The 18083-nt window shown below is 37.3% G+C and overlaps 2 pseudogenes; one reads left to right on the top strand and one right to left on the bottom strand.

Moving 5' to 3' along the window:
- The window catches only part of LOC102485361 (heterogeneous nuclear ribonucleoprotein D-like pseudogene), an 87264-nt pseudogene extending 85097 nt beyond the window's left edge, over window positions 1-2167 (bottom strand).
- A 1525-nt stretch (window positions 2168-3692) lies between these two features.
- LOC102484937 (YEATS domain-containing protein 4 pseudogene) overlaps window positions 3693-18083 on the top strand; it is a 63048-nt pseudogene continuing 48657 nt past the window's right edge.

Raw genomic sequence — 18083 nt, 5'->3', positions numbered from 1 at the left:
ATTACACTAACTGCTGGTCCTGATAATTATATTTTTTTCTTTTTTTTTTTTTGAGAGGTTTTTGCCATAGGGTGCATGCGCTCGCCAGACAAACAGAGAGAGACAGAGAGATAGAAAGCGAGAAATCACCTCCCCGGGGGGTTGGCCATGCTGCAATCCCTTCTCCTCCATTCTCCTCTCTGGATCTTGGGCACGCATGCACACGTGCCCAGCATGAGTTTTAAGCTACCGGGGCCGGGACTTGAACTGCAGTCGACCACATGAGAGTCCAGCGACATAACCATTACACTAACTGCTGGTCCTGATAATTATATTTTTTTCTTTTTTTTTTTTTGAGAGGTTTTTGCCATAGGGTGCATGCGCTCGCCAGACAAACAGAGAGAGACAGAGAGATAGAAAGCGAGAAATCACCTCCCCGGGGGGTTGGCCATGCTGCAATCCCTTCTCCTCCATTCTCCTCTCTGGATCTTGGGCACGCATGCACACGTGCCCAGCATGAGTTTTAAGCTACCGGGGCCGGGACTTGAACTGCAGTCGACCACATGAGAGTCCAGCGACATAACCATTACACTAACTGCTGGTCCTGATAATTATATTTTTTCTTTAAGACTCAGGAAAAAACTTAGCAATCTTTCTTAAGATCAACAAATAGAACATACTTTTCTTTAATAAACATTAGCGCATTTACCCCTTGGAGGAGAAAAGCAGTTGAGTGAACTCTAATAGCGTTTAAAATTCTGCAAAGAAGACAAACAAGACCATGTGTTGTAAATTACAGACCTCCTTTGACTGTAGACATGTTCTATTTCTTCCTGGATCCAGATCACCTCTGCAGCTCTGGCCTCTCTTCCATGTTTTGCTTGTATAGAATCTCAGGGATCTGAATTTGGGAGCTCTTCCTGATGGGTGGGTGGTGCTTCTGAGTGGACCGCAGGTTGTCTCTTGAAATGCCTGTCATTTTATCACAAGATGATAAATGAGAAAGTGAGATTTTCCTTGAGCCCACTGAGAAGATCCCCCAAACACACACACACACACACACACACACACACACACACAAAAGCACTTTCATTCAGATGGATTACAGTAAAAAAAAAATCCTTTACATTCTTGGGTTCTAGGTTTAAAGTAATCCAAGATTTTTTATCTCAGATACGTAGTTTGAAAAACTAGAGATGCTACTAAGAGATTGCGGGCTGACCTATCCATGTTCTGACTCAGACTTTATTGTGAATATTTATGTTAAAGAAAGAAAGGAACAGTTCTAGCCACAGTGGTGCCTGCTGCTAAGATACTGTGGGGGACCACAAAGAAGGGCCAGGTTAAATCCCTTGTCCAGCTGAAAGGTTAGGGACAGAGCTGTGCACCTGCAACCCCACTGAATTGGGAGGCTGAGGCAGAATTATGAGCCTGAGTTCACTGGGCAGCACAGAGTAACCCTGACTAAAACAAAATTAGATTAAAAATAAATTAAAAGCGAAGATAAACTTTGGTAAACTACATTTCTTTAGGTATTTTTCTATTTAATATAGCTGAATATAAGATGAAGAAAAGTGTTAGTGAGACTTGAAATAAGTCAAAGTGAAGAAAATGCTTATACCAATTTTATGTCTCTGCCATTTCAGTAAATAATACACAGGATAAATCTGTAGATTACTTATCTATAAATAAGGGGGTTAAGATAAAATTAATTATGTTGCAATTCCCTTATAAGTAAGGTATATTAAAAGCAATTTAAAAACTAAATATTTAATATATTATCTTTTTAAAGTAATATTTTCATTTTTTCATGACTAAAGTAGCATGGCAATAGTAAAAGACAACAATAGGGGCCAGCAGCTGCCGTGGTGGTTAAGGTGCTGAATCCCATCTGGCCAGTCATGGCTTTGCCCCCGACCTGCCAGAGCTTGAAAATCACATTGGGTGCCAATGTGTGAGTGTTCAAAATCCCAAGAGGAGAATGGCAGAGAAGGGACTGTGGCATGGCCATCCCCCACAGGGGTGATTTCTCAGTCACCGCTTCTCTGTATTTCTGTATCTCTGCATGGTCATCAAATTCTGTAGCTGGAAGGGACCTTCAAGTCATCTTACCCAACTTCTTTATTTCACAAATGAAGGAACGAGGCTCAGAGAAATTTAACAATTCACCCAGAACGATCAAGTACATTTGTAGTAAAATCATAACCCTTCCCTTAAGCATAGACTATATGTAAGTAGTTGCTAATTACTTAACATTCATATTTACCACTCCATGGAATTTGTGGTATCTTATCTGCATTTTATCCCGAAAGCATCTAGCCCAAAGCAGGGATAAGTGAGAAATGGACTATTTTTGGGTTTTTTTTTCAGAGACAAAAGCCTAACTTCAAATCATCCCAATCACTGAACTGGAATTAATACAAACAACACATCTCTAGTGCTTCTAGCCACCTGCCAATAACCAAAGACAATTCTCTCTTAGAGCGCATGTTATGCTTCAAATTGCTTTAATTTTCAAATCAATGGATAGTATGTATTCGCAAATAATCAGACATACGAGGAGCCAAGATGATGTGACCATGAATCCAGAGAAACAATAGACAATATAAGCAGAGTTCAGAAGACTCAGGCTAATGTTCAAGGGAATAACAGACAAGATTAGGGACACTGGAAACTACAACAGTAAAAAGAAATTCTCAAGCTGAAAAATACATAAACCAAAACAGCACTTCAATGGATATTATTCAGAAGATGAGAACATTAGAAAACTAGAATATAAGTCAAAAGAAAATATGTAGATGAAAGATAGGAACATTAAAGAATTAGGGACCAGCAGTTGGTGTAATGGCTATGTTGCTGGACTCCCATGTAGTTGACCGCGGTTCGTGTCCCGGACCTGGTGGCTTAAACGCACGACAGGCGCATGTGCGTGTGTGCCCAAGATTCGAGAGGCGATGGAGGAGAAGGGATTGTGGCATGGCCATCTCCCCTGGGGGTGATTTCTCGCTTTCTATCTCTCTGTCTCTCTCTGTCTTTCTGGCGAGCACACATGTCCTATAACAAAAACCTTTCCAAAAAAAAAGGATTAAAAAAAATTGAGCAAATAATTAAGAGACATAAAGAATACCATGAGAAGCTGTACTCCTTGTTACTGAAGTCCTAGAGAGGAGAGAAAGAACGGAACAGAAGCTATATTTAAAGTTAAATGAGAATTTCAAAAACTGACCAACAACATAAGATTGAAGACATTCTATAAACTCCAGAAAGAACAAATAAAAGAAAAATCACATAGGTATATAATAAAACCACCAAAATCCACAGAAAATTAGAATATCTTAAAAGTAGCCAAAGGAATAAAAAGTTAGATTGATTTTGAAATACCAACTGAAACAATGGAATCCATAAGGCAATGCAATGATATTTTTCAAGGGCTGAAAGAGAATAACTATCAACCTATATCTAGTATTACGCATTTTAAAAATGTAAAAAAATACATTTCAGGCAAACTAAAAATCACCATAAGCAGACTGCACTAAATGATGGCTACTAAAAAGGTGTTTTTTAAGAACAATTAAAATGATTCTATTAGGTTGTCAGGAAAGTCATGACTTATTTTTCTATGCAAAAAAATGCATCATGACTTTTCTGACAACCCAATATACGAGACGTTCAGAGACGCAGAAAGGAATAGGAAGCTAGCAAAGGATGGGAACATGGGTAAGTCTAACTGACTACTGACCAGATGTAGCAATAATGATAACATGTTGGGGGTTTAAAGATAGATCACTCGATAGGCAGATAGATAGATAGATAGATAGATAGATAGATAGATAGATAGATAGATAGATAGACAGATAGACAGACAGAGTAAGTTAAAATTTGTAACTACTATAACATATAAATCAGAAGGAGATCAATGTAGTGAAAGCAGCCGAAGGTCCTTGAGCTGTCCAGGAAGATAAGGCAAGGCTACATGTTTTACTTCCTAAACTGCTCATCAAATAAAAAAGTAGTAAAAGAAATTATAGGGTCAGCCTGTCCTGCTGGTTCAGGTGGCTGGATCCCACATGACCTCTGTGTGGTTCAAGTTCTGGACCCAGTCACTCCATTCCTTTTGTGTGTCTTGACAGAAGAAATGAAGAAGGGAATGAAGCATCACCATCCCCCTTGAGAGAGAGAGGAGAGACTTTCCTCACTCCTCCCCACCTTGGCCTTTTGTATCTCTATCAGGAAAACACATGTACCCACTAAAATTTTTTTTAAATAAGCAATATTCTACTTTTAACATATATATGAAACAGAATGGTTGAAAGCAAAAGGGTTTGGGGAACTAGCAGTTAGTGTAATGGCTATGTTGCTGGACTCCCACGTAGTCGACCGTGGTTTGCGTCCCGGACCCAGTGGCTTAAAATTCATGCCGGGCGCGTGTGCGTGCATGCCCAAGATCCCAAGAGGAGAATGGAGGAGAAGGGATTGTGGTGTGGCCATCCCCCCTGGGGGGTAATTTCTGGCCTTCTGTCTCTATGTCTCTCTCTGTCTGGTGAGCGCACACACCATATAGCGGGAAAAAAAATATCTCTCCGAAAGTCAAAGGGTTTAAACTAGTGTACCTTACAGAATAAATTTTGGTCAGAGTGCCAGTTATGACATGGTACCATGGTACCTAGTAAGTCCCCAAAATCACCTGCTGGTCATAAAATCAACTTCCACTCACTTTGAAGTAATGGAAGAGTGAGCAATCATAAATGACTGTAAGTCATGCTTAAACAAAACCAATTCAAACAAATCTGGTCTCTATGAAGTTGCATAGTAAGCTACTATAGCATTAAGCCATGTCCAGGTAGGTAAAGATACCTAGTTACAGGGACCAGCAGTTAGTGTAATGGCTATGTCACTGGACTCCCACATAGTCAACCGCAGTTTGAGTCCAGAGCCCGCGGCTTAAACTCACGCTGGGCGCGTGTGCGTGCGTGCCCAAGATCCCGAGAGGAGAATGGAGGAGAAGGGATTGCGGTGTGGCCATCCCCCCTGGGGGGGGGGTGATTTCTCGCTTTCTGTCTCTGTCTCTCTGTCTTTCCGCGAGCACACCCGTCCTATAACAAAACAAAACAAAACAAACAAATGAAAACCTCTCCAAAAAAAGAAAAAAAAAAGATACCTAGTTACAAAGTAAAACCAACACCCACAATTTAGAGTACTTTTGCCATTCTGCATGATCAAACTATGTAACAATATTTTTTTTCAAAGTTAGAATTAACAAATATGACATCACTTTCTTCAAAAAATAGTAGCAAATAAGTGATTACAGACAGTCCCTGCCTTTATCCATTGGGGATACTGTCCAGGACTGCTTGGTGGATGCTTGAAATTGTGGAGCTGCAAGCCCTAGGTTGCCTATATTATGCTTTTTTTTTTTTTCCTAATCAGATAACTGAGACAGCTATTAAATGACTAAGAGACAGGTAGCGTGTAGTGTGGATATGAAGGATAAAGGGATGATTCACATCCTGGGTGGGACTGAGCATGATGGCATGAGATTTCATCATGCTATTCAGAAGGACATGACATTTAAAATTTACACTTATTTCTGGAAATTTCCATTTCAGTTTTGGACTGTGACCAACTTTGGGTAACTGAAACCTCAGAAAGCAAAACCATAGATAAGGGGGCCCTGATGCAGTATAGAAGTCGGGGTAAGACTGACAGCGGCGGTGCAGTGGTGCTGCAATGCTCCATGATGTTGAGACCGCATGAGAAGGTCCCGGCTTCCCACATGGAGGTTTCCCTGTGCACTCTGGGCTTGTGTGCACCTGGTACATGTGCCCATGGTCCTGGCTGGCCAAGACTGGGCAGGCAAAACCTGGTGGAGGTCTCTCTCCCTCTCATTCCCTCTCTCTTTCTGTGTCTCCATCTCTCACGGAGGAGATAAATGAATTTAAGAAAAAGGCAGGGGGGGTGAAGAGTTAGATAGTATTTTATTTAACTCTAGGGCAGAAGACACTAGATTCAGGACACATGAATGGTTTCTGGGGTGCTAGCACTATTTGTCCAGAGAGTGATTTCATGAGTATTTCCATTATACTAATTAAACTGAAATATATATATAATATTTTATATAAATATAATAGGAAGCTATATCATTATAATATATAAATATTAAATGTTACTATGTATTTCTAAAAAAAATTACAGCCATTTTCATAAAAATACTCCTCTCCTTTCACACATCAGAGCAGGACCACATTAGACTAAGAGCCCTAGAAGCCTATTCATCCTGCCTTACTGCACCCTCCAGTGATATAACATTATGTGTGTGTGTATGTATATATATGTATATATATACATAAATATACATATACATGTATGTATACATACATACATATATATATACACACAACACACACACTCCAGTGATACAATATTATGTGTGTGTATATGTATATATATATATATTATATATATGTATGTATATACATATACACACACACTCCAGTGATATAATATTGTGTGTATATGTATATATTATATATGTATATACATATACACACACTCTAGTGATATAACATTGTGTGTGTATATGTATATATGTATATGTATATATGTATATATTATATATATGTATATGCATACACACACACACTCCAGTGATACAACACTATGTGTGTGTGTATATATGTGTATATATATATTATATATATGTATGTATATACATATACACACACACTCCAGTGATATAATATTGTGTGTATATGTATATATTATATATGTATATACATATACACACACTCTAGTGATATAACATTGTGTGTGTATATGTATATATGTATATGTATATATGTATATATTATATATATGTATATGCATACACACACACACTCCAGTGATACAACACTATGTGTGTGTGTATATATGTGTATATATATATTATATATATGTATGTATATACATATACACACACACTCCAGTGATATAACATTATGTGTGTGTGTATGTATGTATATATATATATGTGTGTATATATATGTGTATATATATATACATACATACACACACACACACACACACACACTCCAGTGATACATTATGTGTGTGTGTGTATATATATACATATATATACACACATATATATAAATTATATATAAATATAATTTTTATATTATCACAAACTATGTGCTACAGTTATTTATCTCTCTAAACCAACAAAACCAGGAGAATGCCTACATCATGCCCAGAATAAAGTTAATGTCTGGTTAGCCAGGCCAGTCTTTACATCAGTACAATACTAAGCTATTAAGCAAAGCACCAGGTAGAAAGTCTGATGTGATGGTTTTAAGATGGTTCATATTGGGACCAGCAGATGGCATAATGGTTACACCTCTGGACTCCCATATAGTCAACCACAGTTTGAGTCCCAGACCCAGCAGTTTAAAACTCACACTGGTCATGTATGCCTAAGATCTCGAGAGGAGAATGAAGGAAAAGGGATTGCAGTATGGCCATCCTCCCACCCCCACCCTGGGGGGATGATTTCTTGCTTTCTGTCTTTCTCTCTCTGTCTCTCTAGTGAACACATGTGCCCTATAGCAAAAATCTCTCTTAATAAAAGAAAAAAAAAGATGGTTCATATTAAAGAAATAATTATCAGCTGTTGAACCTCCACTCTGTTCCATGTATTATGTCATCTCCTGTCTCCCAACAACTTCTAATTACAGTACAACTGTTTTCTCACTTTTATAGATAAACCGAAGCTTCTAGAACTTAAACATGACACTACCAATAGGTACAGAACCATGATTTGAGCCCAGGCTTGTCATTCAAGGGTTGATTTAAGGCTTCACACTGCAGGCTGCACAGGACAATGGTCCACCGTGAAGCTATGACATAAAAAGGGAAATAGATTTTTCCAAAATTTTTGTCTATGAGGTTATTAGATAAGCAATTCATCTAAATCTAATTGTGGCATAAGGGAAAATAAAATTAAAGAGCATGGGGAGTGGCACTTCAGGAACAACAGTAGTGTGACACCTGCAGAGGCCACCCTCCCACTAAAGCTCCGCCTTTTCTTCTATTTTGTTTTCCTTCTGTGCTCTTGCAAGCAGGAGATTGGAAGCAAGGAAGATGCTTGCATATTTCCACAAACCTCATTACCAGCAAACTCAGATTCCTTATCTAAGTTCCCTAGGATATCTCCTTTCCAACCTATTTGGTTTTTTATTTTATTCTTTCTTTGGTTCTGCTAAATCAAAGCAATAGTTTCTAGCCTGCCTTTCAAGTCTCTTTATTCAATTTCATTGCCTTCCTTCAATTTCTCTCATTCTATTTGGATGCTTTCATTTTTATGGTCCAGCTTACTCTATTTTCTTCTGCAGCTATGAGCATTATAAATAACCCTGCCCTTGTCCCTGTGATAGTTACAGATCCTTCTGCCTACATCATCTTTATTTTTCTTTCTTTCTGTTTGGCATAGATAAAATAAACCCCATATTTACATGATACATAACATCTATACAATCTCTTTCACATATGTTTACAAAAGATATGTAAAGATATATTTGCTAATTCATGGATTTATTTGAGGTTAAGATTGCAGGGTTTATTATAGAATGCAGATTAACTATAATGATTCACTGACATCTAGTTACACATCTAGTAATTATTTTTTTAAATCACTAAAAATGAATGATAATAAATAGCAAATATACAAAAACCATATGATAATGATAATATGAATATGAAATGAATCAACTGTGATAATTGATAAAATAATGATGATAATGGTTATTATAAATTTATGAATTAAATATCACAACACTATACACAATTTTTAAAAATGTATCACTACCCTTGGACCAGCATGTGGCATGGTGGTTAAGGCACTGGACTCTCACATGGTGGACCTGGAGCCTTCAGGATCATACTGGGCATGTGTGCATGCATGCCCAAGAGAAGAAGAGAGGAGAAGAGATTGCAGTGTGACCATCTCCTGGGCTGAGGGGTTCTCACTTTCCCTCTCTCTACATTTTTTTGTCCCTCTTCTCTCTGGTGAGTGCATGTGCCCTATGACAAAAATCTAAAAACTAAATAAGTAAAAAGTATCACTATCCCTAAACACACACACACACACACACACACACACACACAATGTCTTCCCCAGATTGTAATAAACAGGACAATTTTGTGGGGATGGTTAGACTCTAGTCATGCCACTAATAGGGTCTTTTGCACAAACTCCTATGTAGTGACTTTGAATTCACTATATTTCCCAAAGCATTACCAGGTACTAATCAATACTTGAAGAACACAAAAAGGAAAAATAGAACAGGTGCCTTGAAAAATGATTACGTATCAACATAATTTTCTATTGTCAACTTCTGGAAAGCTGAAAAGTAATTCCCATTACTCCTTGTGCTGTAGATAATCTAAGCTTACACTTTCTTATGTAACTGTGTTTGTCAGGATGCTCTGTCATTGTCATTTATTATGTATGAAGTGCCAACAGGACTTTAAGACACAGTCCACCTGTGCTGAGTCACACACAATCGGGATAGAACAAACACGATGAGACATAAAAGCCCAGGAGGAGGTGGGAGTATTAAGTGCTTATTTCCTCTTTTGTTTGTTTCTATGCTACTTTCTTAGACAACAGAGAACACAAGTATCACTGCCCTTTTCCTACCATCCTTGATCAAAGAAGGAGGGTAGGAAAAAGCAGGAAATGTGGCCAGAGTCAGAAATAGGAAAAATTGCCTTTATTTATTTAGTACGACTCTAGCTTTACTAAGAATAAAAAGGGGATATTGTTCTCTTGAGTCCCAGAAAGAAAAAAAAGAAGCCTAAGAAATGAATTTTATGAAGTTAAACTTAAGAAAATAAATTCAGTAAGAATAGCTAAGATTTGCTTTGAAAATTGATCAACTCAATTTTGCTGGTGCTTTCTTTTTTTTATTTATTTATTTTTAATTTTTATTATCATCATAATCTTCTTCATATTACATTGGATTACATATAACTTTACAGTGTATTACATTGTTTCTTCAAAAGGGAATGCCATGCACGTCAGTCAGTACAGAGACATTAATCTCCCCACTTCAACATTCCATATCTTTTCTGTTTTCCCCAATCATTATCTTTATTATTCTAATTATTTTTATAAAACAGTCAATTGCTATTTCTCGTTTTGCTTGTAAAAATACTTTGCCCATCATGAAATACTTCTCAGACCAATCCAGTTGAGAATACTATACATGTCATCATCAACAGTTAATAAGCCCTATCTGTTTCTCACTAACGTCCTGTCTCTCTATTGTTCACTTGCTATCTTTCTCTATCCTCTTCTCTTCACTTACCCCATTCCACACTGTCCTATTCTCATTAAGTACCTTCACTGCTTTTATGTCCTCCGATTTTTTGCTCTCTATTATAGAGTGCGGATAGTCGGTATATATTGAGTGGATACATACAATATCTTTCTTTCATAGCCTGGCTTACTTCACTCAGCAATAGATCCTCCATATCTTTGTGCAGTAAAAAAATACTTAATTTATATTCATTTGTCATTATTTTGGTCAAATAACACTGTTGGCCACACTTTTTCCCCTAATTTATGTATTTATTTTATACATTTGATCATTATATCATTACAGCTTATAAAATGAATTTTGTCAGCCTGAATACACTGTATATTATTACAGTTAAATATATTATCATGCACATTATCAACAGATAATTTTCCGTTTTTGTGTCCCTTAAATGTTTTGCTTCTTTTCCGCTTGATTCCTGTCCTCTCATCCTCCTCCATTTCTCACCCTCTTCCCACACTATCTCTAGCATTCACAATCATTCTCCAAGCTTTTATATCTTCCAATCTTTCAATTTTTGACACAGGATGAAGGCACTCAGTGTATATTAAGTGGGGATCTATACAATGTCTCTCTTTCATAGTCTGGCTTGCCTCGCTTAGCAGTTAATCTTCCATGTTTATTCATTCTAGCAAATGCCAGTACCTTGTTTTTCACGGCTGAGTAGTATTCCATAGTGTACATGTGGCACACTTTTTCGATACATTTATCTGTTCATGGATGTTTGGATTAGTTCCATGTCTTAGTTATGATGAATAATGTCACAATAAACAAGAATGTGTAAATACTTTTCCAACCTAGTGTATTCCTATCCTTTGGGTAGATACCCAGGATTGGAATTGCTGGATCATATGGTAGTTCTATTTTAAGATAATAATAAAATTAAGAGCAAATTCAGAAATCTATGCATCATTTATTTTCTTTACTGCCAGAGAACACATGCACATCCCAGAAAGGGAGCAAGCAAGAGAGAAAGTCCCCTCACAGAGGCTTGTCATTGTAATCCCCTCCTTCTTTCTGTAAGGATCCTGGGCATGCATTTTTCGAGTCTCCAGTAATGGAATTCAAATTGTATCTGGCCATGAAGGTTTTGGCTCCCTCTACACAGTGCTTAACCACTGTGCAAAAGGACGAGCATTGCACCATTTTAACACTGAAGGAAATACTGGGGATATAGTGAGATCTAGAATGCTGGAGCCAAACTGTATGGGTTCAAATCATGGCTCTGTCACTTACTAAATATGCAGCTTTGGACAATTTATTTAAACTCTCTTTGTCTCAGTTTTCTCATCTTTAAAACACAGATAATAATAGTATCTATCCTGTGAAGTTGTCGTAAAGATTACTTTAGTGAACACAATTATGCATTGAATACATGCTTTGGAAAACCACACTGTGCCCGATAAAGATGTACAATTATTACATAAATTAGATATTACAAAAATATCATTACAAAAGTAAATAATGTAAAACATTTAGAACAGTACTTCCTGTATGTTAGGTACTGTATTTAAGTATTTGCTATTGATATTTCAAAATCATTTCCCAAAAGATATTTAGTTAATTAAAGCACTCATTTCTGGTTTTAAAAATACTCATAAAGCCAGAAATAGAAAAAAAGTGTTCTTAACTTGTACCAGTTAAGAATGTTGCTGGTGGAAAATAACATAAAACCCAATGAATGGTGGTTTAAGCTATGAAAACATCTTGTGTTTATTTTATAAGAATTTCAGAAGCAGACACAGTCACAGAACTGGGTCAGTGAGCCAAAAATATAACTCAGAACTTGGGCTCATTCTAACTCTGTATTCTGACCATGCTTAGCGGGCAGCTCTTCCTCCCCGTGCTGGTTGCTTATAATCAGGAGAATGCCACAGGTCTGGGCTCCAGACAGGAGAGAGACCATGAGGTCTCCACTTTCGTAGGAATTGATGCCTTTGGTTTAGATGATTCAAATCATCTCTCCCTTCACAGAAGAAATAAGTAGTTAGCTTTCCAGCCTCTAAAGTGGAGGGCAGCAGATAGTTGTTGGGTAAGCCCACTAGCAGCGTCTGTTACTCTGACAAAAAGAATATATAGAAACAAACAACGAATGGCACACATATGGTGAGACACTTGAAATATTCTGACTAAAGCTCAGAACAAGAAAAATCTGGTTAGTCACAACTGTTATTCAATATTTTCACAAGAGCCCTAACCAATGGCCAAAAGCCAGGAAGTCAGTGGAAGATTTCAGACTTAAAGTGATATGAAATTAAAATTCAGTTCTTCAGTCTCTCTACTAACATTTGAAATGTGCAACAGCTACATATGGCTAGTGGCTACCACTCTGGACAAAATAGAGTGCTTTTCTAGCATCTAAAGAAGTGTGGTTTGACAGTGCTGCAGTTTAGAGGGGAAGCTATCAAGTACCCATCACCCTTCAAACTGTGAATATTTGTTGATGACACAATAATCTGTCCTACAGAAATACACAAGTGCACAGATGTATATATACAAAATTGCAGCATTGTTAGCAGTACTCAAAAACTGAAACTGATACACATGCCCATCAAAAGAGGGAGCATTTAATAAATTACAGTGTACTCGTATTACAATGTATCGCATAACTACTTGAGAGAGTGACGTAGACTGACTATGAAAGGAAGGACACCTGCCATTTATTGTTGAGTGATTCAAGCAAAGTTAATGGTCACATACACGTTACGATCACATCTTGATTTTAAACATATTTACATAATTTGTGTGGATGTGTGTGTGTGTGTGTGTGTGTGTGTGTGTGTGTACACATTTGCCAATGTTTCAGGACCAGGACCAAGGCAAAGTGAATGAGGTGCCTAGGATGGAAAATGTAAAGCACTCATTCTTAAGTTTTGTTTCCAAGATGTCTCACTGGCCCTGATGTTTGCATGTATACAGAAAAATGTCTGAGTAATATGCATGAGTGAAGGACCATTCACACCTGGATCCTATTCACCTCTGTTAGGTGATGTTTTTAAAGCTAGGATGTGACCCAAAGCAAGTCATTTGGTGAGGTCTGTACCCCAAGGACCATTGGAGACCAGAGCAGCAGTGAAAGACCTACTATAGCCCAGGGCCCCTTCTAGGGCACAAAATGTTCATATTTGAGCTCCTTTTTTTTCTACTTTATTTTATAATTTTTTATTTACATTTAATTGTTGTACCTCTTAGTGGAGTATAATATGGATGCTCAAAGAATGCATGTAGTGTGCAATAATCAAATCAAGGAGCTGTCTTTAATATGAGGTTCCACATAATTTATAAAAATTTTCATTTATTTTATTAACTCTCTGACTCTTTGATCAGAAGAAATACTACCAGCAATCTTATTGTATAAATAATCATGCTTGCTCCTATATGTATTTTTTCATGATTTATTACCCAATGCTTATTAGTAATAGCTCTTTCAGGTCATAGTTTCTATATAATTACCACGCACCCAGCTGAGCAAATTTAATGAATCTTATAAACACAGGACGTGGTCAATTATTTACTAAATATTTACAGTAACTCAGGTCAGTGGTATATATACCAACACTACTCCTAATCAAGGAATTTCCTACATGAATTTGAGAGATTTCAGTCCTCTTTATTCAAAACTTCTTTGTATTTTCTTCTAATCAATGCTCATGCTTTTTGCTGTTGTGTTTTTCCCATTTCTTTCCAAATTCTTTTTTTTAATGCCAGAGGGAATGTGCACATCAGAGAGAAAGACAGAGAGCAAGAGAGATAAAGGGCCTCCCAGTGGAACTTGGTCATACCACAATCCCCTTCCCTCCATTCCTCCATCCTGTCAGGATCCTGGGCATGCATGTGCACACACACAATGTGTTTTTCAAGCTGCTAGGGCCAGGATTTGAACCACAGTAGGTCATGTGGGGTCTAGTTCCCTTCACACAATATGCTATGGGGCTGCGCCTTCCTTTAGTTTTCCCTAACTTTTGATCTTTATATGATTATTTCGAATGATACTAGACCATAGATATACATATGTATATCTATGGTATGTATACCTTGTTTGATTTATCCTGTTACCTTTAGTAATTAAAACTAGGCCCAGCCCTGATGACTGCTAAGACACTGTGCTTGACAGGTTGGGGACACCTGGAAGGCCTGGCTTCAAATCACTTTCCTATCTAAAGGCCTTGCATGGCAATGTGAGCTTGGAGTCCCAGCTGGGAGGCTGAAGCATGGGGGGTGGGGGAGGCGGGAAACAACTTAGTTTTATTTTAGTATTGGGTTGCCTGAAAAGTCATAATGCATTTTTGCATAGAAAAACAGAAAAATGCGTCATGACTGTTCTGACACCCAATACATCTAAGTTCCATAAAAGGAGTCTGTACTTTAAGATAAAGAGCTGGAAATGTGTCCTGTGTTTCATTTGGATGATAAATTAACACAGGCCTCTTACTATGTCCATATTCTCTCCATATGGTGTGAAATATTTCCATTGTATTTTCTTGTTTTTCAGACAGGACTGATAGTTCCCTTTCTATTTTAAAACCTTTCAAAGCGGCCCACAAAAAACTCAACCAATAATTCTACTATCCAAATTCACAGGTTTACAAAGTAGTAAACTACTGACATAAATAACATATTTCAAAATGCAGATTATCTAGTTTTATTTTTCCCAAGTGTAATTTTTAAAGACAAATGTATTGTCCCCAAATCCTCTGCTGTGGCTCCCGCATGTCACAATGGTCAGTTCACAGAGGAGTGAAATCTTTATCTCAGCCAGCCAGCTGTTTAGTCTCTGCCAAACAACAGATTTGATCACTTTTCCCAATGACTTGATTGGCTTTGGTAATATGAAAATACTGATAGTTGCTTAGAAATTAATGTTAAGAGAATATCAACCTATAATTTTAACAAAAATTCCACTTCAATCAGGTGTTTATTATTTTTAGAGTCAACAAATTAAATTAATATTTTAATATTAAATAAAGTGCCTCATGTTTCTAGATACATATCTGTTAATAGAACTATTCCATTTCATTCTCCTGGTTCTTTTTAGCTGGATGGAATTGGGTGTAAAACACTGATTTCACTCTTCATATTTATAGTTGGCCTTGAGAAATGTAAATCTTTTAAGATCCTTTAGCAGTTCATTGCTGAAATGAACTTTTTCATGGAAAAAGTGCATTTCTTGGGTCTGGACGATGGTGCGGTTATAAAAGTTGATGTTCAGTGAGGCTGGCCCACATGGCAAGGCTCCAGGTTCACCCCAAGGACCTCCCCCGTAACCAGGCCTGCAGGTGCCCTGATCAGGGGCAGGAGGAGGTTGCAGGTGATCGTGGTATTGGGACCCTGCTGGGCCTGCCAGTCTCTCTTTCTCTCTCTCACTCAGTAAATACATAAACTTAAAAAGAAAGAAAGAGTGCCCATCTTTTCTGATAGCTCCAGGAGCTCTGAGATGGTTTCTAATCGACTTTGCTCAGGTCGCATAACGAAATATGAAACACTGTCAGGCCAAGAGGAATTGTACTTTCATTGGCCAGGCCTGGATCACATACCCCATTCCTAGCATCAGCTTTTACAGCCACCATACTCACTCCGACAGTATCACAGGGACTCAGAGTGGAAGGCATTCCCCAGAAGGAACAAGTATTTTATATTTAAGAGGAGTGAACACTGAGTAGGCAAAGCCACCCATTATTCACTGTGTGTAATAGAAAACACTTTATTAGACAAATTTCTTTTACTAAAATTTTACACATTGTTTTCAACTTTTCTACATCTGTACTATGTACTTTGTAAGTTAATATGATAATAGCAAAGACTGTTTACTTGTTTATTTCCCAGGGTTCTAAGATTTGAAGACCAGCCAGCAATTATTTTTTTTTTTTACTTATTTACTTACTAGTAAGCTCTTTATAGAAAAAAAAAAGTTAATAACACTGCCTAACATATTCTCTTCAAGAATCTTCTTTATGGACTCCACTTACAGCATCTCTGTACTTATAATAAAATCATTATATGATCAATGAAAGAGCATTGTATAAGGTCCAAGACAGATACAGGTAAGTCAGCAGCTAGTTTCTAAGGCACTTAGCACTTTTTTAAAAATTAATTTTAGGTAACAGGATATTTAAAATAAGTTTCTTTAAACAATATTTGGAACTGTCTATAACCAAACAAATTTAATACCCTGATCCACATTCATGACACCTTCCTTGGCATTTTAATTGTATATAATTGATCATCTTCATGCTTTATCCAAAATATTTATACAAGTTAATAAGTTCATTAGAGAACCCTTCAGCTAAGTGAGCCTCCTCAGACAAGATCTACTGCATTTGAGATGAACGGTATTATTTCAGATGCAGATGAGAACAGACTGGAGTCTAGCAAGACTCACAGAGCCAGATATTCTGAGCCTCCAAGTACTCATGTTGCTACGAAGCACCACTGGACACCTTTAGGCCATCGGGGACACTAAATTACTGGGTTAGTTATCACAAAGAGCAAGTAACAACCTTTTTTACTTTCTGTTTTAAAGGAACATAGAACATAGATAGCACTTATTCCTCCTGGCAGTTAACCAGATTCAGAGTGGGTGACTTTTTGCTTCTTATGATAAATTATGTAAATGCATGCAAAAAAAATCAATGGTTCCAATTTGAAGTATCTGTAGTGCTGGATAAAAGCTAACTATCACCTTTTCATGGAATTTGAACATGTTTGAGGAAGCAATGGTAATATCCAACTCCTATCTTTTTTTTGAGAGGTTTTTGCTATAGAGTGTGTGCGCTCACCAGAACGAGACAGAAAGCAAGAAATCACACACCCCTCTCCCAGTGGGGATGGCCACACCTTAATCCCTTCTCCCCCATTCTCCTCTAAGGATCTTGGGCACGCATGCACACGCACCAGGCATGAGTTTAAGCCACCGGGTCCAGGACTCCAACCGCAGTCAACAACATGGGAGTTCAGCTACATAGCCATTAACTAACTGCTGGTCCGCCAACTCATATCTTTAAAGATATATGTATGTGTGTGTGTGTGTGTGTGTGTGTATGTATATATATATAGTCACCCCACATTTTTATATCAAATTTTATGTCTTTGTGTGTGTGTATATATGTGTATATATATATATATATATATACATGCACACAAAGGAAAAGGTAATATCAATCTTTAATTTTAAGAAAAATTACACTTCAATCAATAGTTTATTATTTTCTTTAGAGTCAACAAGTTGAATTAATATTTTAATATTAAATAAAGTGGCTCATACACATCCTAAGTGGATCATGTATATATAAAGTTTGATTATAAAAATGTGTGTATGACAAAGTGGATCATGAAAATATAAAGTTTGATTATAAAAATGTGTGTATGTGTATACACACACACACACACATATAAAGTTTAATTATAAACTGAAATACTTAATATGGAAAAGGCACTTGGGGCCTTATAATAGAAGAAATCTTAGTTGAAATGTTGAGCTCTTTTCTATCAAGGAAAGTCTAATGAGAATAACCAGAAGGTGCCGCTAACTCTAACCTCCTCTCTGGGAGGTGCAACTAAGATTGATGAACGTGCCCTTGGAATGGCCCTTAGGGAAAAACCAAAGCTGGGAGCAGCAGGGTATGCTTTGATTTTTTTTTTTTTTTGAGAGGTTTTCGCTATAGGGCGCGTGCGCTCGCCAGACAGAGAGAGACAGAGAGACAGAAAATGAGAAATCACCCCCCAGGGGGGAATGGTCACACCGCAATC

The sequence above is a fragment of the Tupaia chinensis genome, unplaced genomic scaffold (genome assembly GCF_000334495.1).
Source record: "Tupaia chinensis unplaced genomic scaffold, TupChi_1.0 Scaffold000028_1, whole genome shotgun sequence".
In the NCBI taxonomy this organism is placed as follows: Eukaryota; Metazoa; Chordata; class Mammalia; order Scandentia; family Tupaiidae; genus Tupaia; species Tupaia belangeri.
This window is presented reverse-complemented; position numbering and strand designations above follow the sequence as displayed.